Here is a 26,956-nt window from a genome sequence, read left to right as displayed (position 1 = left end):
GGGGCTGGGGAGAAGAGAGGCCCCACTTTCTACAGAGTGGTCAGGGAAGGCCTTGCTGAGGAGGTGACTCTTGAGCAGAGACATGAAGAAGGTGAGGATTGTATGGATATATATTAAGAGCGCTCCAGCAAGGACAGAGTGTGTGTGAGGAACAGCAAGGAGGCTAGCGTGGCTGAGGTGAACGAATGAGGTGAGGGGAGTTGGAGACATAATTAAAGAGAAAAATGGGAAGAAGGGGAAAGGGGTCAGAACCTACAAAACCTTAAAGATGAAAGTAAGCACTCGTTCTCTTGACTTCTGCAGTGGGGAGGGGTTGAGCAGGAGAATAGTAGAATCCTACTTATGTTTTACCAGGAAAACACTGGCTGCTGGGTTGAGAATGCGAAGCAAGGGGGAAACCAGGGGACCCTTAGACACAGGCCATTGCAACAATCCAGGCAGGTCAGCCAAGGCCAGGGCAGAGGAGGAGGGGATAGGTCATGACCAAATTCTGGGCATGTTTTAGAGACAGAGCCATGAGAATCTTCAGACAGATTCTATACAGGATGTGAAAGAGAAATGTCGAGAATATAGTTGTTGTGTACCAAGAGAAAGGACAGTAGGAAGAGCAGGTTTATGAAGGAAGGTCAGGAGTGTGGTTTTGGACATTTGAGATGTCTCTCACACAGACAAATGGAGATAGCAAGCAGTTAGAAACATGAGATTGGACTTAGAGGAAAAGGCTGGGCTGGAGACGTAGTTATTTAGGAAGAATCAGACTGAGGATGGTTTTGAAAGCAAGAGAACAGACAAGATGTCCAAAGGGGGTACATGTAGAGGAGAGAAGCAGTCTAAGGACTAAACCTTGGGATACTCTAAGAGGAGAGAGAACCACCAAGGAGACTGAGAAAAAATGGCTGCAAATTAAGGGAAAAACAGCAGAGTACAGTATCCTGAAAACCACGTGAAGACGTATTGGAAGGAAGAGGGAGTGTCAACTTGCCAAGCAGTCCAGTAAGTGAAGGACTAAAAATTGGCTCATGGCAAAAAAGAAATTTTAAAAAATGTTCAGATACTATAAAACTGAATTTTATCTATTAAAAATACAGACACCATTCTTTGGAAATTGTTTTTTAGGAGCTGTGCCATCTTATCCAGACAAGGTAAAATCTCAAAATATTGTATTAGATATTTACACCAAGTCTTTTGTATTTGCTACATCTGCTTATATATTATAGATACAATGATACATCTGCCAAATCCACTATCAGCCTGATAAAAGCAATGGTCAACCCTAGGAGCTAATTCCTGACAATTCTATCTTCTCCTTTACACTCACTTGCTGGGCGATCAATATTATGCATTAAATGAAACAATGATAAAGCTATCTCATAGACTTTAATAACAACTGCAAACAGGAAATTGAGATACTCACTTTCCCATAAGGGCAATTAATTACAATAAGGAACTACAGATAAGCAACTAAGCAATTATATCTAGAGACAAGAGTCAACAACCAGGCTTGCCTGTTCACTGAAGATCAAACTGACTGTCTAGTGTGATCATCGTGTGTAGGCAATTTAGGAAACTGAATATTTGACCTAAACCCTAATAAAGCTGCCTAATAAAATAAACCCTAATAAAATTGCTAATAAAGCAATTCATCACTTGTACTATCTACATGGATTTAGCACAGTGCGTAGAAAAGGTGCTTAGTAAGCAGTGGAGACAACAATAAATGGTGTGCACACCCAGAGCTGCTGCAAAGGACCATGAAGGTTGGGCCCTCTACCAGTGCAGAGGGCACTGGTCACCTAGACTGCCATGTCATGACATGTGTAGTGATACCTGCCAAGCCACAGGCGGCAGATTCCCTGGGGAGCATCTACCAGCCTCTGACTTTTATCCTGAAATTGAAAAGCAATCAATGGCACCTATGTGCTAAATATCCTTGCAGATGGATATAAACTGAAAACAGGCCTACAGAGATGTGTCACGCAGGAAGAGACAGTTACTAAATGCCTATGGGTGGGTTTGATGCTTTTTACCTTGCTCTACGTGAACATAATATGCTTGCAGCATTTGATGATAAAGTGCTAGAAGGCAGCGATTGCTCAAGCAAATGTTAACGACCAGAAGCAGTAAACACCTTTTTAACGCTGACTCTAGTATGTGATGACTCTGCAACATTAAAGCAATCCATGGCAAGCACCTTTAAGAAATGCTGATTCAGAAATCGCTTAAAAGCCATGTTTTCAAGATATGCCGGTGATTTTTTATCCTCTTAAATCTGGGGAGTCAGTGTTGATTCTGGAAAGACTGTTCATTTTACAATGAGTGGCATGCAGCAGTGTATTTTGAATAGAGGCAGTGAATTATCAGGCTGGCCCAAGTTGTTTGGATCATTGCCCCTGTTTCCATAATTTTCCAAGGAAAATCCCGTATTTATTTTCTAGCAGTTTCTGCTTTGCATCATCCTCACCACAATTAAGAACCATAACACATGATACAACAGTGACTTTAAATGTCCCACAGACAATAATTTAAAATTTCTGGAATACCCATTGAAATCACAAAAGAATAGTGGCTTTAAAGAAATATCACTTGGGACTTCCCTGGTGGCACGGTGGTTAAGAATCCGCTTGCCAATTCAGGGGACACAGGTTCAAGCCCTGGTCCGGGAAGATCCCACACGCCACGGAGCAACTAAGCCCGTGCTCCACAACTACTGAGCCTGCAGTCTAGAGCCCGTGAGCCACAACTACTGAAGCCCGCGTGCCTCGAGCCTGTGCTCCGCAACAAGAGGAGCCACTGCAATGGGAAGCCCGTTGCACCGCAACAACGAGTAGCCCCTGCTCACCGCAACTAGAGAAAGCCCGCACGCTTTAATAGATATAACGAAGACCCAATGCAGCCAAAAATACATAATTAATTAATTTTTTTTACAAAAGAAATATCACTCAAAATCTCAGTTATTTAAATCCTCAAGACATTATTTTTCCCATAATTATACAAAGCTACGTAGAAAACTGAAATACAACCTTCTGCTTCTTATTGAAAATCACCTATAGGGATCAAAAGCCAAAACACACTGCAAAGCACCTGGGCCGTTTGGCTTTAATCTCTCAGACTCGCAAGAACGTAATTCTTCGTAACAGTTCTCAAGCCACAGTAAACCACATAACAAACATGAACATCAGTCAGAATTGAAATACAAAAGCAATAAACATTTTATATGTTAGCTCAAGTAATTAAATAGAACTTAACTAATTGAAAAGGAGCTAAGAGCTGGGAAAAAGGACCAAGGGAGCGAGGAGAGAGGTGGTAAAAAGATGAGACTTTCCTATTTGTATTGTCCACCATCTTCACACCTAATACCTATACCCTACATCGCATACCTTTCTTAGATACACCTATACCAGGATTTTACTCAGAGAATTAATAGAGTAATCAATCTATGTTTCGTCTACCCTCACTGGAAAATTCCTGCACAGGCTATAATTCATCCTTCTTATCCCTTCCAAAAGATCTGAAGGCTTTCAAAATTCACTCAAATTCACTTCAACTCATATTTATTGAGCACCTACTATATACCAATATACCAGTGACACTGACAAAGAATCCCTGTCCTCCAAGAGCTCATGTTCTAGGCTAGTCAAACTCGTTTGGCCAATTAATAAATCATTTTGGAATTTTTAAAACATTAAATCCCCAAAGAAGTATCTAGACTCTACAGAAATTCTTAGCTATGTATTTGTTTGCTTACTGATCACATTTTTCCAAGTACCTATTAATACTCACTCAAGGGCAGGTACACAGAGCAAAGTCCTGGGATGGTTGTCAGTGGTTGACATTCCTGCTCTGCCATGTGTGTAACCTCCTCTCTCTGTCATTTTAAAGCCATCACTTTTTACCTTGAGGTATGAATCAGGGTCATCTATGAAGCTTTTGAAATGCAGAGCTCAACCCAGACCTACTGCATAAGAATCTTCTACAAGGGGGCCTGGAAACATGTATTTTTTACAGCCTTATAATTGACTCTCAGGCGCACTCCAGTCTAAGAACATTCTTTTAACAAACCCTTAGAAGAAGGTTAACAGCATAGGTGAAGGCTATGGGTAAAAGAGAATTTCCTAAAAAGTTCTATTACATGATAATAGCAATAGTAACTAAGCCTTCTCCTGCACTTATGGTATCTCTGTTGTAAACTGTTTCCAAACAGTCCTTAATTCCGCCCTCACAACAACTATTATTATTCCTGTTCTGCAAGAAACTCGAACACGGGAGGCTGAGAAACTTGCATCAAGTCCCAAAGCTCAGTAAGCAGCAGGGCTGGGTTCCAAAACCTGCCATGATGATGCCGAAGTCCCTGTGCTCTGTTGCCACTTTGCAGAAGAATTTATCCTAATCATCCATTAATTTTCTAATGTATTTGGTAAACAGGTGCAGATTTAAGAAAGACAGACACATCTCTATTTATCCTCTGTAGTATTTATCATAAATATACACAATTGTGTAATTTGTTTAATACCCATCTCTGCTAGGAGGTAAGGATCATATGAAAATAAACATGTCTCTAGTTTACTCCGGCACCCCCATATTTAGCGCAGTGTCTAATGCAGGGCAGCATTCAATAAATATTTGTTGACCAAATGACTGATTGAATGAGTGAATGACAAGTTTGTAGACTGCAGAACAGACTTAACCAGTGTTAATGCTCCATCAGAGTGTGAAGAGCGATCGCTGGGAGACAGGAAGGAAGACACTAAAACTTATCAAATCCAAAATATCACTTGATTCTCTCAAGAAGCCTGTGAAAGAGGCAGCAGAGGTATTATCAACCGTATTCTGTAGGTAACTCAACATGAGTATGCCTAGCAATTCATGCTACAGTCCCAAAACCTGGGCTGTGGAGTCAGAGACCCGTTTTCAAATCCTTTTCGGACACTTCTGTCTTGGGCTTTAAGCAAGCTGCTCGGTATGTTTGAGCTTCAGCCACCTCATCTGTAAAGAGAGGCATATACTGATCCTGCTTTTTAGTCACGGATATATCCCAAGCACTTAGAATAGTGCCTGGCATAAAGCTGGCACTAAATTTATTACGGAACCACAGTGCTGATATAGGCCTTAAATGTGAAAACATGTATACAAGCGTCTAGCATTGTGACTGAGACACACTGTTACTTACTCTTCCCTCATGATTAAATGTCCCTAAAATGTTATTCCCACTTCCCCTTCCCTTTAAAATCTTGAAACAGACTCTCTGTCCCCCTTCCCCATTTCAGATTCCTTCTGAGCCATGTGGCCCCTTCTACGGTGAGTCTTAGGAGGTGTAGACCTATGTATCCTCATGAAATCACCTAGTTCACTAATGCAAAGGGGGGCAGATTTAATCTTTAAATCAGGACAGGCTCTAACTTACACCAGCAGTGCATTAGCTTGCTCATTCCCGTAAGACATATTAAACGTTAAGTCTCTAAATTTTCCTTCTTTCTAAAAACCATGGCATCACTTTAATACATTTAGTAATGATCCTATAAAAAAGTTTACAGAACTGCAGCACTGCTTTATCATCACCATTCAGACTAATAAAACCAAGTCACTACATAGCTACACGTGAGATTTCCTTGCACTGAGGCAGTTAGCTGGACATTTAAATTCAGCATCCCCAGATGTGTGATAACCCATATACACACTGAGTTCCATCTGCCTGCTTCCGTCCTCAGGCTCCTCTCGGCCGCCATCTTTGCCTCAGAATAGGGGCTGAGCAACTGGACCAGGGCAACAACATGGCTAAGAGGTTGAAGACGGATTCTGGGCACTGACGATGGCTTTTGGAAATTAATAGAAGACAAGGCTTTTGTTTGGCTGGTTGGGTTTTTTTAGGGGTGGGGTGACTTTATTTGCGGGGGGGGGATTGTTAGGGAGTATGTGAAAATGTCCTGTAAGCCCAGCTACATTGCTATAAGTAGTAATATCTCGATACATGGTGGGCAGGGTAAGAGGCAGAAGGCAGTGCTTGGATGTACTACAAGATTTTGCAAACCTGGTATGCTGAGGGAAAAAAAAATCCAAACTTTAGTGGGCCTATTTTTTGCGACAGTACAATAAAACACTAGGAGATTTCTACAGTCACATCCAGCTTTAGCAATCTGTGTTTTTATTAATAGCTAAAAAATAGCATTCTTATATTTAAACCACACACTTATTCTTATGCACCAGGAAAGGCAGTGATGTCAGGATTTATATAGACAGAGATACAGATATAGATACATGACGATAATCCTCTGTGAGCCTAAGTTTTAAATAACAGTTTGGCAAAGAGGTTTTTCATCCAATTTAATTTAATTAATTTTAATTTTCCAATCATAATAATTCCTGATTTAATAATTAGCTAACTGAATATAATAATATTAACAATGACCATATCAACGCTAATAATAGATAACATTTATTGACGTAATAGTGTTACAAAAACCCATTGAGGTATAGCCACTATTAGTATCATTCCTACTTCACAGAAAAAAATCTTATCTGTAAGATAACAAGAGCCATTAAGTTGTTTAAGTAATAAAACAGGCAGATCCAGAACTCTAATCTAGATCAGTCTAACCACATAATCCCAGCTGGTAAACACACGATTTTCCAAATAATTATAGATAACCATAGCAATAATTTCCTGGGACAAAAGTGGAATGGACTGTGGAAATCATGCTCATAGAGGAGTTAAATGCAGCTGATTTCTTCTCCCAGTTCAGCCATTAACTAGCTGAATATCCTTGCAATGAAACTAACCTCTGTTGAGTCTCAGTTTCTTCAAGGGTAGAAGGGGAAATTTAGCTGGGTATTTTCCACTCTGGATCTGTATGGTCACTGGTCACAGGGGAGGGAAGCATCATCTTTCTGTTAACCAGGGCCTCTGTTCTATATTTCGAATTAGGCGTAACAATGAAGTTTTGCATGACATTTCATTAGAAGACTTGTGTTGTCAACAAATAGTTTGGAAATCACTGAATTCAATGAGCTCTAGGTTTTTAAACTCTTTGGTATTCTACGGCTCTATTAAATACTTACGTTTTTATCAGTAAGATTGGCTCCTTCAGTATTTCTTATTTAACATTAGGTCTTTTAAAACATGAACCCAAAAGATTTCTTTTCAAGGAAGCAAAACCACCAAACCCCTTGGTGGATCAACATTTTCCATTAAGATGTCACAAAATCAACTGGAGATGGAGAATAAATCACCGAACGGTAAAGTCTTTGGGTGTGTTTTATTTTCTTAAAAGGGAACTTAATAAATCCTTCATATTTATGTATTCTTGTAGTCTGGTTTAAATCTTTTCTAAAACATTTTCTTAAAGTATGACATTCTTTCCCAACAACATGGGAAAGCCCTAAGTATTGTGAGAATGATTTTTTAGGATTAGAGGAATATAATGTATATGTGCTCAGCCCTAAATATGAGATTATTCACGATTTGAAGTATTTAAGGGTAGTCAGTAGGCGCCTGTTTATGTGTACTTCCTGATCCAAAGTAACATAAAAGGATATGCAGCCTAAGTCAGAGGAAGATGAGACCCTCAGCTGGCCAAGAAGCATAGTGAGGTGGGGCAGGGGAAGGATGCCAGCAGTAACACTACAATAGCCAGCAGTCACATACCATGTACCATGTGCCAGACAGTGCTTTAAGAGCTTACGGATACTAATTCACTTAATGCCCACAACAATTCTGTGAGAAAGACACTGAGCACAGAGAGTGTAAGTAACTTGAACAGTCACAGAGCTGGGAGGTGACAGAGCTGGGACTGGAATTAGGCACCCCGTCGCTGGGAAGGGGTGTGCTTTGTGAAACGGGGGTGGAGGGGAGAGCCAGAGGATCAGGGTAAGATTTAAAGTCCTGAAAAATATTGGGAGACATGAAAAAGATCTAGGAAATCTACAATGATGGAAGAAAAGGAGATGGGGAAATCCCTTGGAAGCACATACTAAAACACTAAAAGCAAGGAAATAAAGAATTGTAGAAGGAGGAGCTAGAATGACACTATCCTTGTTTCTGAAGCTGTAGAAATCAGCAGGGGCTAACAGGAGAACAAAGTCTTACTTCTGAGAAATGAGAGGGAGCTTTCAAGGTCATAGGTTATACTGGGACTTAGGAGAGGCGTTGTGGCAGATTCCTGGGAAACAGTAAGCACCAGAGCTAAGTGAATGAAACCAAAGAAAAGTGATGAGCGGGTAATTCTTGTACCGTGCTGTCTGGCTCACTTTATCAATGAGAAAACTGAGGCCTAGGGAGTTGAAGTGACTTGTTCTGAGCTTATTCTAGCTGATTAGTGACAAGTGCCCTAATTCCTTTCACTATACTACTTGAGTTGGTTTTCTCCTTAATATTTCTTCCAGATGTAGTATGTTTTTTATGGTTCCATTTGAGTGTTTGCTAAAGAAGTATCCCAGGAGACCAAAGGGAGTTAAAACTATGACATATGCACATCGATTTTTGGGTAATTCCACAGCTGAACACGATGTGAAAAGATGAGTATACCTGGATCTGCTCTCAATGCTGGATGAGAATGAAGAAACTTGGAAGTTATGGTCTTTGGTGTATGAAACACCTTCTGTTTTCAAATGGAGAAATTTGATGGCCAGGAAGAAACCTCAGCGAGAAGTGGAACAGAATCTTGTTTGCTCTTTAGGCACAAATACAATGAATAAGGTTGATTTTAGCACCCAGAGGGGTAAACTGGAGAAACTCAAAACATTCTATTTTATTCCATTTTCCACAGGAAATAGAAAATGGAGATCTGTGGTAGACTCCCATTAGAATTATGTGGCCTCCATAAAACCCTACTTTCTCAAGTCTAAAGACATTTAAAGGTAATTATGGGGGAAGATGAGGGAAACTTCCCCAGCAGTTAAACAGGGATAGTCATGGAATGGACAAACATCACGCCCTGCAGGTCTTTACCTCTGCCCTGCTGCTAAATATGATGTAAGAAGCAGAAGAAAGCTCTGGATCAAGGACAAAATGAGAAGGACATTGAGGGCTTACTCTACTTAAAGGTTAGTGGGGAAAAGTGAGTTAACATGCGATCTACAGGCTAGGTAAGAGTAGAAGAACTCAAATCTCTTGCTGAGGAATAATGGTTATAATAATGCACTAAATGTACATAAATATACATTAAATTCCAAGGAAGACAAGAGAAATTAAACTGTGAAAGTAACACTGACATGCTGCAGAAGTGAAATCATCAGTGTTCCCCATTGTTGTTCAGAAGAAAATAGATGACAGAACAAAGAAGGGCGGTGGGCCATGGTGGAGGAGGCCAGGGTTCTGGGCCTGACTCAGCACGAACCAGCTGTGGGTGACGCTGCCAGACCAGGCCATGCCCAAACCCTGCAGCAGGTGAGTGTCCTCCTCTGTGAGGCTGGTAGCTGGAGGGGGTCTCTAAGTCTCTTCCACCAATAAAATTAGATGACTATTACAGCAAGAAAATAATTACAGGAAAAAATTCAAATATTTTTTAAAAGTGGAGAATTTAATAATAGCGATTGTTATGACCAGTTATCAGCTATACGAGCAAATCATTAACCCTTAGAGGAATAACGAAAGTGTTCATTAAATTACTACTATTACTTACAACTATTATCAAAATCTCCCCGCTGCCCGTCCCGCCAAAAAAAAAATAAACAAAAACCCAAAACCCACAGTGAGAAAGGCAAAGATTCAAGAACATTAGCAGCTATGTGATAAAAGGAAAACTGCCTTTTATAAAAGGAAAACACTTCTGATACCACATGTATGGGTCTTCTTCCCTCATACCAACCAATGTTCCAACACTCCAGACGTCAACTGAAAGTCCTATAATTCAATTCAATTCTGATACTAACTACGCAGAGTCAGTAGAGCCCTTCAGGTGCCAGTTACAAATAATGGGTCCCCAGGGTACCAACATTTGTGTCAGACTTGGTTACAAAGTCAAGGGGTTCTCACAACTCCCGCCCCCCTGCACAGGTTCGGTAATTTGCTGGAATGACTCACAAAACTCAGGGAAACATTTACGTATATTTACTAGTCTGTCATAATGGATATTCTAAGGGATACAAATGAACAGCCAGATGAAGAACTAAATACGGCAAGGTCTGAAAGGATCCTGAGCACACGAGCTTCTTTCCCCATGGAGTTGGGGTGCACTGCCCTCCCGGCATGTGGATGTGTTCACTAATCTAGATGCTCTCCCAACTCTGTAGCTGAGGAATTTTTATGGAGGCTTCATCACATAGACATGATAGATTATTAACTCAGTCTCTGGCCCCTCTCCCCTCCCTTGAGGACGAGGGATAGGCTGAAAGTTCCAGTCTTCTAATCACGGTGTGGTCTTTCTGGTGACCAGCTCACATCCTAAAGCTGTCCAGGAACCCACCAAGAGTCGCCTCATTAGAACAAAGGATGCTCCTATCATCCAGGAAATTCCAAGGGAATTAGGAGTGCTATGTAAGATGCTTCTATCTCCCCCATCTCTCAGGAAGTTATAAGGGTTTTAGGAACCTGGGGCAGGGACCAAAGTACATTTATTCTTATGTCACAGTGATATATCAGAATATTTTACTTAAAATTCACAAATTCATCCCCTTTCACCATGTTTTTTTTTCTCTATAGTCACAATAAAATTATTCAAAATAAAAAGCAGTCAATTCACTTCTTAGTTATACTAGAAGACTGAAAAGAGCATTTACTTAAAGAAAAACGGTTTTGGGAAAACTGCCCTTCTGTATTTTAAAGAAGAAAGAAACACGTGTGGGGGAGGGGGAGGGGAAGCTCCAGCTTTAACAATAAAGGTTATGTTGTTAATGACAGAGGTCATTCTATAATAGTTATTGAAGAACTCACAGAAATGTTTTATTTCAGAACCAGTGGTTCTGAAATGTTCAGGAAACCATGATATGGGGGGAAGTGAACTCACATAATAACAAAAATTGGGGTTATCAGTTACTTTGACATGGAGATGTTTTCAAAGGGTGGCAGGAGGAAACCCTGATAAGGTTCATGAAGTATCTAATCAAGGTATTCATTTTGAAGTCAGGTAATATGTACTTTGAGTAAGAAACACATTTATAGAATCAAAACTGAAAAGAGCTTTGAGATCATCTAGAATAATCTTCTCGTGAATTACAGGAAGAAATTGTTGTTAGAACTGGCACTACTTCTCTGGCTTCCTGATTCACAGTCCTTTACTCTTTCCCTCTGCTTTTAAAAGACAGTAGGTTTCACTAATATCATTATTTTCATCGTCCCTTTTTTGTTACGCTCAGAAAAAGATATTCTTTTAATATCCGTTTAGTATAATAGTATAATAATGACCAGAAGATCCCCAATAAAACAATTATACTTCCACCTGGAACTAAAGCAAATGTCAACTAACTCATATGTGAGTCAGATGAAAGGTGGAATTCAGGTGATTAGAAAACATATCAAACAAGACAAGAAGAGAGTCTATATTCTCCAAGTTGGATTTTTGAATTTTCAATCATAAACTACTTTAATGATTTTCAACTTGCACCAAAAGGTCAAAGATGAAGTAAGCGCTGAATAAATCAGCAAGTGTTTGATGTTTCTTACCAAAAATGTTTGTTAAATTCAGCAGACAAAATAACACAACCCCTATGACCATGACTGATCACCATTTAGTGTAAGCCACTACAGAGGGGGAAATACGATTTTTCTTTTCTTTCTAAATAGTTACATAGTTATCCATCCATGTGCAGAAGATTCGGTGGTATGAGTGTATAAGCATCAATATCAGTCATAATAAATGATCATTTTTGTTCACAGAGTGCCTACGAGGTCTCAGGAACTGTGTGAGCATCTTTTTGAACACTGCCTCCTGTCCCGCAGCATTGTAAGATAGAAATTATTTCAATCCTCTCTACAGATGAGTAAATGGAGAGAGATGCGTGAGGTAACTTGTCAGCAGCAGGATTAAAACTTAACGTCTGTTTGATTCTAGAGACAGTGTTCTTTTCACCAGGTGACAGCGCTTTACCCTGACAAAATTCCTATGACATACAGAATGCAGATGCTACCTGAAAAAATTCAGAACACATGATTGAACATATCCATTTCACTTTTACCTTCTACAGAAATGTTAAAATTTTAGTATTTTACCAGTAGCACAGTGAATACTTAATGGCTTTAGCATTAAGCCTTACTTAAAACAGAAAATCAAAATCTGCTCCAAAAGAAACCTTGTCTTTACATTTAAAAAATTTTATCTAAAATCATGATCATCACTGACCCTTAAATAATGTACTCTGACAAATACAGTCACACCGTCTCCCTTCGGCCCCTACCACACAGATTGTTGGTACTGTGCTCCCTTTCCCGAGGGTACATCTGACAGTTCCCAGATTCCTTTGATCAATCATAATACTTATTTTGTTATATTCCTTCCTCTCTTTTCCTCCACCGTTCTAAACTGGACAACCCACCGTAAGTCAACCCCCAAACCAATTCCAGTCTGTCCTTGAAAGCATCATGCCTGTTTCCATCATAATTTTACCCCCAGCCTGTTTCTTGAAATGAGCATTTGTCATTACATTTACCTAGCCATCACTAAATTCAACATAAAACTCCGTAGCTACTATGGGTCCCCTAGACATCCTTCAAATGAATGGAAACGTCCCCATGAGTCCCCCCAGCCTAATTCCTCAGACTCAACCCAACCACACATGGACCACTCCTTTTGTCAGCCTCAGCCATCAGACGATTATTTCTCTGACCCCTGCTACCTCCTGGTAATTCTTACTTTGTGGAACCCAAGCCTATTTGGCTGTTACCAGCCAACTGGACTGAATCTTGCTAATTTGCCAATCTTACCAATCCCTTCATCACACTCAATCCTCCCCAGTTTTCTTCCTTTCTTAAACTATCTCCAGAACAATCACCCCCCAACTCCCGTCCTCTCACCGTAGAAACCAAAGAGGTGTCAGAGACATCACAGATCCTCTTGTAGGTGATCTCAGTTCCCGGGAGGCAATTTAGGAAAAAAAAAACAGCTACAGAAATTGGGCCTAAGTTCTACACAAGACCTCATTACATTTTAGGAAAGGTTTGCCACCTTTTGGATACCACCTTAAAGAATCTATTGCCTGGCTGAAGAAGTCTGACTCAGCTACAGAGTCATCTATTCATTGCTGAGGCAAGTCACATTGTCTGCGGGCAACAGTACCACTGGCCTTGAATCTGTACCTTGCAATTACAAGAATCCAGTACACTGTCCTCTAGAACTACATCACCCTGGATATGGAGGGAAGTGACTGCTACACCTCTGTAATCTCACTGATATCTTTGCAATAACCAGGAAGGTTCAAGAGGCAAAGGAAGAAATTCCTTGCAGGAAAGATGACAGGTTCTGGGACTTCTTCTGGCGGATCCCTGAAGGCCTATGAAGTTGGGCATATAGACTAATTCAGTCTATAATCTGTCTTTCTGCTTATCCTCCTAGCAGTATCCCTCTCGCTAAATGTCTCTGGGTGACACAGTTCAGCAACTGGCAACCTTCGCCAAGTCTCAACAGATGGCTCAGCTGGTTCTTGATGAACAGAAGGTGACTGAACGAAAAATGGCCTTATATTGTTCAAAGAAACAGACTGTTTCTTCTTTCCTGGAATAAGAGGAGGGACTGACAAAAACTCTCTCCTTGACCAAACTTTAGAAAGTCTTCTCTGAGTCATCTTTTCATCTAGGCCTCATCCTTGGGGCCCTGTCTTCAGGCTGCCTAGTTCAGTTCTAGGAAGAATCCCCCCCACCTTTAATATCTGATCACCTTGGCCTGCCAGGAGCAAGGATTCCCTATCCTTGACATCTTCTCTTAGGAATTCTCCATCCAGTGACCCCCTTGTCCTGCTCTTTGGCTATGAATGCCCACTTGTCCTTATTGTATTCTGAATTGAGCTCAGTTTTCTACTGAAGTTTCTTTTCCCCTGTTGTAATAGTTTTGGGATAAAATATGTTTTTACCACTTTAACTGGTACCTGGCTTTGACACATGGTATATATGGTCGTAAGAAATGTTAATAAACTCTACAAACTAAGATATTGCATGCATCACTTCACTTGACAAATATTGATGGATATCTGCCAAGAGACAGTCACTAGGCTTGATGCTAAGAATAAACAGTAGCCAAAGGCAGACAAAGGGTCTACCCTCTTCAAATTGACCATTTAGTGAGGACCAGAGATCACACAAACAACGATCACACGAGTAACGTAACAGCATTACTATGATAAGTAGTTTGAAGAAAAGGTACACAGTACTATACTGGGGTAAGTCAGGGAAGGCTTCCCTGAAGAACGAATGAAGTGACTTTGCAGCTGAAATCTAACTATTCAAGATTATTGGGTGTGTGTATGGGGGCGGGGGGTGGGGGTAGGGATCGGGCATTCTAGAGAGAAGGAACAGCCTGTGCCAAGTCTCTTATTGACAGAAATGGAATGAAAGAATGCCAGTGTAGACAGGTCCCAGAAAATAATGAGAAGTAGGCAGTGGATGAGACTGGAGACATATATGGGGAACGGAACAGTCAAGACTTTCTAAACCATCTTAGGATTTGCAACTTGATGCTAAGGGCAATTGGACACCACTGTATCCATGCGCTTCTTTAGCACCCTGCCTGTATCAGGGTACATGCCCAATCAGTGAAAACTTTAAAATACTTGAATCATCTTAATGTGTGAGGTATGATATTTGTCTCACACATAGGACAAATTTCATACAACACTGAGTTTTGGCCCTAGAGTGGTCAGTGGCAGGATGGTTGGGAATGTAAAATACAGATGATGTACACTTTGTTGGTAGTTCCATGAACTGTTATTTAAAACAGCGGTCCCCAACCTTTTTGGCACCAGGGACCAGTGTCTTGGAAGACAATTTTTCCACAGACTGGGTTGGGGGGTATGGTTTCGGGATGACTCAAGCACATTACATTTATCGTGCACTTTATTTCTATTATTATTACATTGTAATATATGATGAAATAATTATACAACTCCCCATAATGCAGAATCAGTGGGAACCCTGAGCTTGTTTTCCTGCAACTAGATGGTCCCATCTGGGGGTGATGGGAGAGAACGATACCCAAAGTGTGTTGCTTATGTCCAGACTACTCCTTAATTGTCACTTGCTACTCACCGATAGGGTTTTGATATGAGTCTGCAAGCAGTTGATTTATTATGGTCTCTGTGCAGTCAAACCTCTCTGCTGATGAGAATCTGTATTTGCAGCCACTCCCCAGCGCTAGCATCACAGCCTCAGCTCCACCTCAGGTCATCAGGCATTAGATTCTCATAAGGAGGACGCAACCTACATCCCTCTCATCCGCAGTTCACAGTAGGGTTCACGCTCCTATGAGAATCTGATGCCGCCGCTGATCTGACAGGAGTCGGATCTCAGGCGGTAATGAGAGCGATGGGGAGTGGCTATAAATACAGAAGCTTCCCTTGCTCGCCCACCACTCACCTCCTGCTGTGCCACCCGGTTCCTAACAGGCAACGGACCAGTACTGCTCCGTGGCCCAGGGGTTGGGGACCCCTGATTTAAAAAGTCAATCACCCATGGCCATCATCAAAAAGTCTACACATAATAAATGCTGGAAAGGGTGTGGAGAAAAGGGAACCCTCTCACACTGTTGGTAGTAATGTAAATTGGTGCAGCCACTGTGGAAAACAGTATGGAGGTTCCTTAAAAAACTAAAAATTGAGCTACCATATGATCCAGCAATCTCACCCCTGGGCATATGTCTGGAAAAGAAGAAAACTTTAATTTGACAAGATGCATACACCCCAGCGTTCATAGCAGCCCTATTAACAACGGTCAAGACATCGAAGCAACCTAAATGTCCATAGAAATCATCACACTGAGTGAAGTAAGTCAGACAGAGAAAGACAAACATTATACGACATCACTTATATGTGGAATCTAAAAAGTAATCCAATGAACATATTTACAAAACAGAAACAGACTCACAGACATCCAAAACAAACTTACGGTTACCAAAGGGGAAAAGAGGGGAGGGAGGGATAAATTAGGAGTATGGGATTAACAGATACACACCACTATATATAAAATAGATAAACAACAAGATTTATAGTATAGCACAGGGACCTATCTTTAAAGAAGGTCAATCACCCAAATTGGAAATGAAAATGTATTTGCGTCAGAATGATTCTCAGCCGTCAAGTATGGAGTATTATTACTTGGACGTGGGATGCTTGAGCAAGACCCACCCTCCCGTATTTGGTTAATTGCTTCTAATTTTAAAAGGCATCTTAGCCCATATTATACAGGTTTTAAATGATTTTTTTTCATTTTCTTATTTCTAATCGATATACTGATGGCATGACCATGAACGCAAAATTTATTTTTCTTTAATTAAAATTGAAACTCATTTGCAATTTAGAAAGGATGAGTAATAGAGAGCTGTAGGCATAAGGGCCTCTCTGCTCCCTCTTCCATTCCACAGCCCTCTCGGTATTTACTTACATCCATAAAAGGGGAAATGCAAAGTCTGCTATAATATCCAAATGTTAATACAGTTAACAGTTCTCTATGCTTCTAATCACTGAACAATGGAACAGAACTGATAGTTGCAATATTAGCTGCATAAGAACAATAAGAGCCACGACAAAAATGGTTACAGCAATGATAATAAAGCAGCTACTATTTGCCGGGCACTTACTCTGAGTGCTGTGCTTGCAACACTTCACTTTATCGGAGTGACAGGCATGAAACTCACACCTCATCTCTTCAAAGATGAGAAAGCTGAGGTTTACAGAGGTGAAATAATTTGTCCAGTGGTAAATAGCTAAGAACTTGCAGATCCTGAATGCCTCTCTAGAGGTCCATGATTTGTAACCCCGATACCACACTACATAGGATGAAAATAAAGTTATTGTTGCACGGTCACTGGGAGATGTACCTCAGCAGGTGAACTGGACAGCACAGATGAAATCGCCCTTCCTTTTCTCACCTCTTTCCACACCATTCATTTTTTTTTTTCCTTCAGATAAACTGGCTGGCCCAGAAGTTTGAGTATAATCAGAAAATGCTAAACAGACCACAGTGGGAAAAGAATCTATAAATTGGCCCACTGCCACTATACCCTTAATAAACTAAGCTAACCAGCCACAAATAATATTGAAAGGGCCTAAAAAAAAACTCATGTACTTTTAACACTTCCTTAATTCAGATTCTTAAGTGGAATGGATATTGTATATCAATAATGCAGACAATTTACTTTCTAATTTCCACCTAGCTTTGATATATATTTAATAAGAATTACCAGCTTATCTCTTGAAGAAGGCAAAAAAAAAGCGGTAGTTAAGGTTAAGCTAAGGTCCACCTTAGAAGGAGCTGGGCTTTAATGTTTAAAATACGAGGAAGAGAATTTCAAATGAATAATTTCTGTTTCATGTTTATGATTATCTAACAATCTCCTATTCATCACATGTTATACAAAGAGCCAATCAAATTTTACAATTAAAAAACTAAATGAAAACCATATGTAATTAGGAGTTTAAAGGGGATGCTAAATATCTACAAATTTCTCTGAACTACATTGAATTCCTAAAATGGGAGCTTTATTTTCAAGGTCAATGTTGCCTTAAGAAAGAATCAGATTATGTTAATAAAGACCAAAGCAAACATGCATATTACTTTGAGAAAACAGAAAGGAAGGTACAAAGCATCCTTTGTTTGAAATGGAAACAAATGTCTTTGCAAGTCATTTCAAAAATATTCTCCGTTATAAGCAATAAAGGATATAAGACTGATGACAGTTAAAAGCAGCACTAGATGTATCAAAGGCATACCACCAGATGGCATCTTAAATCAGATAGCACATTCAGAGACGGTGAGTTAACTATGTTTCTGAAATGGAATCAAATTCATGAATTCCAAACAGATTTTTTAATATTAAAATGTCTGACACTAACCATAAAATCCAAAGAACCCAACAATGTAGTCTTGAATATAACCAAAATATATGAATCTAAAAAGAAAGGCACTGTAAATAAAATGGTGATCTTGATACAATTTTTATTTTAAAAAAGACATAACAAATGGAGTCGTAAGAGAAAAGGAAAGTTCGGTTAGTAATTTCATGTTTCCTTCATTATTACCTACAATTTTTCTTTCCACAAATCCTAATTTTACTGTATCAGAGGGCTTTGTTTATTGTAAACGTGAAGAAAGACAGTTCAGAGCAGAAGAAAAATAGTAAGAAAAAAAGCTTATAAAAAAAAATAAAACAGGTCAAGTTTCCTTTCACCTACATATATGACTCCTATGAACTTAAAGTTCAAAAGCCTTGACGTCCAAACCTTAAATATCTTCAGGAACAGAATGAAACAATGCTGCTATGTCTAAAACTGCCTGGTACCTGGACCACAATGTCAAATATGAACAGAAATTAATACAGAGAAGCATATCATACACCAAACTGGAGTCAAAAAGTAACCATATGATAGCAGGAACTGAAATCTTGTTCAGAATATTAAAATACAATATTGTTTCATAAAAACCTCTGAAACAGACTTGATTATCCCCTGGATGTGGGATGTGTTGGCTGTTTTCTTCTACCATCATATAATCAGGAAAATCCTATTTTTACAACACACAGTTAACTAGAAATGTTATTTTCATATGATAAAAGCAACTTAGAGGATACTTGTTACCAGTTTGTAATTTATTCTTGGATTGGATTTATGTATAGAGACAGTATTCTACATACACATTTTAGGGCTTAATATAAGGAAAGAACACTGGACTTTTTTGAGCCTTTTCCTTTTTCCCCTTCCTCAACACACTTGACTTAGGTCTCAAACCCATCTGTGGATTTCACATTACTTCACAAGGCAATGCTTACTCCATGATGCTGGTGGAGGGCCCAGCAAAATAGAATGAAAAGCTATGTGACCTCCAAGACAAAAGCAAAGCCAGGACTGAACTACCTAAAGGCCTTCTCTCATGGAATATATTTTAACATTAGCAAGATGTGTACGTAAAAGTATTTAATTCATATTTTAAAAATACATTTTATATATGAAGATAGTCATTTAAATAGTGGTAAAGCAGCTGCCTCAAAACTGAATATTATTCTCTTACTAATCCACTAATTAAATCACAGATTCTTCTATAAGAAACTACTTCTGACCAGTTCATATATTTATCCAGTATCTCATCTGTCCAAAATCCTCCACTTTAGACAGATATCAACAAATAGCTATTCAGGAGAAAAGAACAGAGTAAAAAAGATAACTGTTATTTAAATGACGACACTAACAAAATACAGAAACACACACATGCATAAATACATACATACTCTGTTTAAGAGGTTCCTATATCTGACCATTATATTCTTACCATAAGCTACTATGTGCAAATCAGCACTACATTTACATTAAAATTATTTTGAAACAGAGGAACATTCACAAAACCGTAACATAAAATTCATGTCCTCAGCTGTTAACATTTAATAGGATAATAGCATGAAATGATAAAAAAAATTCAGTACAATATACAGTTGACCCTTAAACAACACGGGTTTGAACCACATGGATTGTTTTTCGACAGCAAATACTACAGGATCAGAGGTTGCTTGAATCTGCAGGTGCAAAACTGCATGTATATGGAGGGCCAACTATAAGTTATACGCACATTTTCGACTACGTGAAGGGTCAGCACCCATAAGCCCCTGGTTGTACAAGGATAAACTGTAGTTAAATGCCATGCTATATAGTTACTCTCAGATTTCATAATTTCATGGACCTGTAAAATTAACTTCTAACCCCAAATAAAATAGGAATAGACATTGTTGAATTGCCTGCATTTTAATACCAGTTCTGGCACCTTCTAGTTCAGTAACCTTAGATATAATACTCAATTTCACTGAGCTTCAGTTTCCTCATTTGTAAAATTGAACTGATCACAGCATTTCCTTCACAGGGTTGTGTGAAAACTCAGAGTTAAAACGTACAGTGTGGACTTCCCTGGTGGCGCAGTGGTTGAGAGTCCGCCTGCCGACGCAGGAGACACAGGTTCGTGCCCCGGTCCGGGAAGATCCCACATGCCGCGGGGCGGGTAGGCCCGTGAACCATGGCCGCTGAGCCTGCGCGTCCGGAGCCTGTGCCCCGCAACGGGAGAGGCCACAACAGTGAGAGGCCCGCGTACCGCAAAAAAAACCAAAAAACAAACAAACAAAAAAATCCGTACAGGGTTTATAACACTGTACGAACTGGCAAAAAACAAGAACCGAACAAGTGTTAGCCTTACAACAAAAATAACTCATTAATTTGTCCCCCCAAAAGTATAAAAAGCAATTACTGTCACCATAGTTTCATGTACATAAAGAAAGCATTCTCACTAAAATGAAAAAGGCAATTTCAGTCTGGACCAGTGAAAACTTTGTCATAGCCCAGTCCCGGTCTGTGGCCAGTATGTGGGAATGTCCATTAAGAACTGGATCACAAGAGAATAAAATCAGTGGAATCTAAAATTATTAGGGACACTTCAATGGGAAAATGGAACACGACATGAGTTGGAAACATAAATATTATCTGAATTTCCTGTAGACAAAGGGAAGTGTATCTACATTTTTTCCTTTAAGGTATCAAAGAAGAATGCACCTTCCTTACCTGGAAGCCTTTCAGTGTTATTTGAAACACTACTTCTCTTAAAGGCACAGTAGTATTGATAATAATATATTTCAACCTTCTCTAAAACCATCAGAGTATTATTATTGCAAGTGATCACTTTCAGATTTTAAAAATAATAGTTTGGGGATTTTTATCTTCCTATGGAAACAACTACAGGTGTTGCCTTATGAACGGTGCTTACACACCTTACTATTTGTGAAAACTGACTCATGGCAAATTGAAAAGCATAGGGCACACTGTGTCTTAAAGCAAAATATCTCTTCATGTAATTATGATGTAATAACTGTCAAATGCTTCTTCTGGGTGGTGTTATATGTTTATTGACATTAATAGATTACATCAATAGATTATTACTGACTGGTATGTTACACACAAATGCTGAATTCCTAAGGCTCAGCTATTCTTAATATAATACTGTATTCATCACCACAATTCACTTAAAGATGCTTTTGATCCCAGTCTTCCTTTATTCTCCGCAGTAGCTTTCTATAGTCAACTCTCGAAGAGCTTGTAAAGGAAAGCACTACAAAGGTTTTTCACTGGGGAAAAACTATATAAACTTTATGCCCCAATGGTACTAAGCACTATTGTTTGGTCTTGCCCCCTTGTGTTATAGCAATACATTTTAATTTAAAATATAGTAAATTATAAATAGAGTCAAAATAATTTATTCCTTGTATCTCTCAGTAATGAGCAAGAACAAATTCTAGTCAAATGAGCTGAAATGCTTGATTATTTTCAACCTAATACAGAGGTAGAATAGTGCACGTAATACCATGTAATAGCTCAGCATGAGTTATGTTGACGGATCCTGTTCATAGCAAGGTCTTCAGCTGATTAGCTATGAGGCCAGTTACTTAAACCAGTGGTTCCTGTAGAGGGGTCCCAGATCAAGGGGCTCATCACCATCTGGGAACCTGTTAGATATTCAAGTTCTCAGGCCCTACTCCAGACCTACTAAATCAGAAACTCTGGAGGTGGAACTCAGCAATCTGTGTTCTATGAAGCCCTCCGGGCAATTCTGATCCATGCTCAAGTTCCAGAAACACTGACTTAAACTCTCTGAGACTCCCTTCTCCCACTTGTAAGATGGGTTTCCTAAGACCAACCTTGCAAAACAAGGGAGGAAAACAAATCAGGGAAAAGGACGCTGGCTCTCATGCAGTGACCTTTTATCCTTTTTTTTTTTTTAAATCAAGGCCCCACATTAAGGGGAATAAAAACATCAAACTGTGGTGGCTGCCACAGGCTGGGCCTGAAATGTGCTGACCTGCCAGCGGTGGGCTAGGTACCAAAATAGGCCTCGGGCTGCAGGGCAGGCCCTAAAGATTTGGCCACTGAAATCTTTGAAGTGGGCAAAATGCCCCAGAAGTAATATTTTATCCTCATATAAACTAAGGCTGCATTGCTCTGATTGTGACAAATGATAGTATGAAGAGAATAAACACTGATCTTTCGGTTCTCAAAAGACACTGGATTCTTACCCCACTTAACTCTCCCCGGAGTAAAGGCATGGGGAATTCTCCTAATTGACGTCAGCTGCTGTAAGGGAAGGAATGCCATGACCTTAAACTTGGCCACTAGTTCACTCTCACATCCAGGAACAAAGCCAAAGGGTTCTCCTGGCAACTGCCTGACATGCTAAATGGCAGGCACAGCCACTGAGGGAATCCTTTGCTGCCCTAGGGACAAATCCCCCCCTGCAGGAAACAGACAAACTGGAGAGATTAGCAGTTTGCCCAGCTGATGCTGGCCTATCCCCCCGGTCCAGGGAGCAGAAAATGAGTTCTAAATCATTCTCTTCAAAGACCCAGGCTCCTGGTCGGCTTCTGCTTTATACATGAGGGAAATGTTCTCTGCTAGGTCAAAGGGAAAATAGGAAAATATGAGAACTTGAAAGAGAAATGTAATAAACTGGATCCCTGCATAAATCATCCTACCATATTCAAGAAGTCGTTAATGGATATTGACTAAGCACAAACTAATCAGACATTTTAAGATCAATGTCAATCATCATTCTTGAAGGGCCCTGTAATCAAAATCGGATCCAATTCTCCTAGCCTGCCAAAATCATTGCCAGGGCACAAGGCATACTCGGGACATACTGAACGAGTATGAAAGGTTCCTGATCAGCCCCTCTCGCAAGAGCTCCTCCCTGCTCACTCTACTCATCTCATCCAGGATGCTATTCTAGCCACAAACTTGACTGTGTAACTCCCCCGCTCCAAGACCCTCTCCACTCTCCCAGTGCCTACAGAACAGTAACCAAATGTTTAAGTGCTGCTTACAAGAGACTAATATTTGACCCTGACCGTCCAACCTCAGTCTCACCCCCCACCCCTACCCCTCACACCCTTCTGATACCTTGTCTTCCCACAGCAAATCTCCAAGATCATGCCTTCCCACTTTACAAAAAATAACAGTGCCTTTCGTATGCTGTTGTCTCTGCCCAGAATAACCTTTGCTAGCTTTTTCACACAGTAAAATCTCACCTATCACACATGCTCCAGTTCAAGTACCATGTAATCTGTCAAGACTTTCTTGGCTTTCCTGCATTCCTTGTTCTGAGTCCCCACACTAGTTTATAGGCACCTTCATTATGGTTCTTAACAAATTTTACAGTAATTATCTATTTCTGTATCTGACTCCCCAAATAGACCTTGAGTATTCTACTCAAGGACTATGCCTCATCTGTTTCAATCATCCACAGTTCCTAGCCTTCTGAAAGAGTTCTCAATCCATATCCAGGATAGATAGGATCCGAGCTATTTAACAGGTTTTTTTTTTTAGCTCAAAAATGTAATATAATAATCAATGGACACTGTCAGGGAAACCGTAGCCATTTAGAAAAGAGGAAAACTTTTTGGTTTTAAGTTAGCTCTATCCAGTTGGATATTTCTAAATTTGCTTGAATAAATCTAGATCATATCCTTTCATTTAATCAATAGTTTGATGCACATATCTTTCGGCAAATATCTGTTTCAGTTTTTTTGTTATATGCTGACCCCTGGGAGAGCAGAGACCAGGTCTTATTCACCTGTGTATAACACACACCACCTGTACCAGGCAAATGTTTGGTAAACTGAATTCCCAAATGACTTGTACCTTAGTTCAGCTTAGTTCACAAAATACCTTAGACTGGGTTGCTTAAACAACAAGCACTTATTTCTCACAGTTCTGGAGGATGGGAAGTCCAAGATCAAGGTGCTGGCATATTCAGTGTTTGGTTAGGGTTCTGTTCCTGGTTTGCAGATGGCCACCTTCCTGCCGTATCCCCACACGGAGTAAAGAGAGAGGGCTCTCATCTCATCTTCTTATCAGGGCACTAATCCCATCACAAGGGGTCCACCCTCAGGACTCAACTAAATCTATTTCCCAAAGACCCCACCTCCAAATAACATCACACTGGGGGTCTGGGCTTCAACATATGATTACTGGGGAGACACAAACATGCAGTCCATAGCAAGTTGCTACACAGATATTTGGCCACATTTTTTAATGTTCCATTTGTATGTCTGCAAGGAAACAAAGATAAATTTAACTCAATTTTCAAAAAAGAGTCAAAAAGAGGGAAAATACTTTCCTTCACAAAATGCCTCCAATATAGAAACACATTCTTCAAGTTAAATGTCTAAAACAGCCATCATTCTAATCAGGCAAGTTTGCTGAGAGAAAAGAGCAGAATGTAACTCATACTTCCCTTGCTTTGATTAGGGTCCCATAACTAATCCTCACTTCTACTCCCACAGAGATGGTTACTGGCTTATCTAAATCCATGCTCCAGGAGGGTAAGGTACATAGTGCTTTATCACCTTCCCCAGAGGGATACATGGAGGGAGCATTGGGACCAGGCAGTTTCCTGGTCCTTCTCCAAAATCAAAAGTACAGAATTTTAAGGGAAAAAAATCCTAACTGAACATAAACCTTTTGTTTTACTGCTTTAAAAACACTTGAAGGGAAGGGAGGAAGGGAAGTTGGGCAGCTTTGTAAATTTAAACATCAAAGAAATGCTAAAGGAATGCAATAATGCCCAGATTTCCAATAACCAGGACACTAATTCCTAGATTTTTCTTTAAATAGGAGCAAACCATGACACAGAGGTTAGCACAACTCCTCTCTAAACATTTGAGTGTGAAACGTTTTTATTAATAAAAAGTAGGAGGGAAGAAAAGAAGAGGGAAAGCTGGGGAGTGGCTTTTGTGCATGATTATAAAATAGTTGCCACTTGTTTCATTTTGTGAGTTTACATATCAGGCTATACTTAAAGCTGAATTGCCCACAAGAAGCTAATCGTCAGTTTCTACCCTGATGGCTCACCTTACATTTTTAGGAATCTGACATACGTAGGTGAGAGACTAGTTCTAATACCACTTGAAAACCACCATATGGTTTCAGGCTTCAGGCTTTTTCTCCCTCCATTAAAAGTCCTTCTTCTTTCCCCTTACTCTTTTTTCACAGGTTCTCATTTGCAGCTCTCCTGTTTTCCTTCTTCTCCCCCTCCTCTTCTACATCTTCCTCCTTGCTGCTTTCTCGGTTAAACTGTTTAAGTTCTCCATTTTTCTTAAGTGTGGAATTCTGAACTACATAAAGAATACTCTACCCTTAAGATCTGGAAGTGTAAACTATGCTTTTTATTGCATAGCGTAGTGTCAATATAATATTGACTTCATTGATTCACTTTACTGATTCAGTTATCCAAATAACAAATATTCTACATTTAAAAATAAATATTACATTGCTGGTTCAGCTGTCCAAATAAAACCAAATCTCAGAACACAATCATATATCATAAAATGTTATCAATAAATTATAAGAACTATCCTGAAATACAAAGAGATAGCAATTTTCTCGGATCACCGTACCCTGCTTTTATTTTGCAGTCCTCCGTGCTTCAGCTTGGAAAGTTCATGGGTTAAAATATGAAGCTATGGATTTAGCTTTCTGGTGAATCATATGCAAAAGAGTTTTTTTTTTCCCTTTTAATGGAAATGTTAAAATAAATTCCCCCACCACTTATATTACATATCTTTATATTCCCAGAAAAGGAAGAAAGAGATCACTGCAATGGAATCTACTGGAGGTTCCTTAGAATCCTGCCTTCATTAAGAAATATAAACACTACATATTCTGTGCTACATATTCTGTGATGTCTCCATAGCTACTTCTGTCACCATCTAGAAGGATTTTTTTTTCTTTCTCCCCCAGGGAAAGTTATACATAATTGAGTCCTGATTTCTAAAGTCTCTTCATATCTATATTGGGAAATGTGCCAAACTGTCAGCTGGAATCTCACTAGAAAGAACGAGGTACAACCTCTGCTGAATATGAGGGCAATTAGTCAATGGACCCCAGAAAGGTTCAGGGATAAAACATCACGAATCTGACTTTTCCAGAAACCTCCCTATGTGTTCTTTCAGGACAGAGCCTCATCAAACAGAAGAGCTGATTGTATCCCAGGAAATATATTCCCCTAAATGTCTATTTTACATGTTTCCTTTTTGTTATAATTATCACCTCCATTAATACCTACTGTGCTCATTAGTGAGTTTAACATGAATTGGAAATCACACATTATTATGTGAAGTAGAGAAAATATCATAATAAATATAATATACCATATTTATCATATCATAATGTCATATTATGATATCATAGTAAAATATCAAGCCATTCATTCTTACCAAAATCAAAAAAACTTAATGATATAGATATCATTTAAAGTTACGATTTTACCACTTATTTATAGGTGGAATTTACAGTGAATTTTTTAAAGTAGTTTCTTTGCCAGTAGATTCCAAGCTACTACTTAGATGTTAAAAATTTTTCATATTTTAGTATCTAAGAAAGTAAAGCATGTTCACATTTGTTTTGTTCTTATATTTCCACAGTGTCTGTAAGTCAAAGATAATAATGCATGAGTGCATTTTAACACATGGAAAATGGGGTTCATAGTGATACACACAGGGGAAGTATGTAGCTTGATTTTTCACCACTGGTCCAACACTGACTTACCACCGGAACCAATTTCTCCTGCTGCCTGGCCCCAAACACACTCATTATTCTTCTGAATTACAAATAAGAAAAACAGCATTGCCAACCCAAAACAAAACATAAATGTCAATTTCTCTGGAAGAGGAATCATTAGAGGCATTTTGATCAAGGAAGGTCTAGTCTGATATTCAAGAGCGCTTATCTTGCTCTTACCAGTCACCTTCAAAAATATATTAGAAGGCCAATAATATTATAAGTACATGAAGGTTTGGAAGAAAGA

At 39.4% G+C, this 26,956-nt stretch overlaps 1 protein-coding gene across 4 annotated transcripts in view; it reads right to left on the bottom strand.

Moving 5' to 3' along the window:
- The window catches only part of PPP3CA (protein phosphatase 3 catalytic subunit alpha), a 295,722-nt gene that overhangs the window by 126,510 nt on the left and 142,256 nt on the right, over nucleotides 1-26,956 (bottom strand). The window lies entirely within an intron of this gene.

The sequence above is a fragment of the Pseudorca crassidens genome, chromosome 4 (genome assembly GCF_039906515.1).
Source record: "Pseudorca crassidens isolate mPseCra1 chromosome 4, mPseCra1.hap1, whole genome shotgun sequence".
NCBI lineage: Eukaryota > Metazoa > Chordata > Mammalia > Artiodactyla > Delphinidae > Pseudorca > Pseudorca crassidens.
The sequence above is the reverse complement of the archived record's forward strand: the minus strand, read 5'-3'. Positions and strand labels throughout refer to the sequence as shown.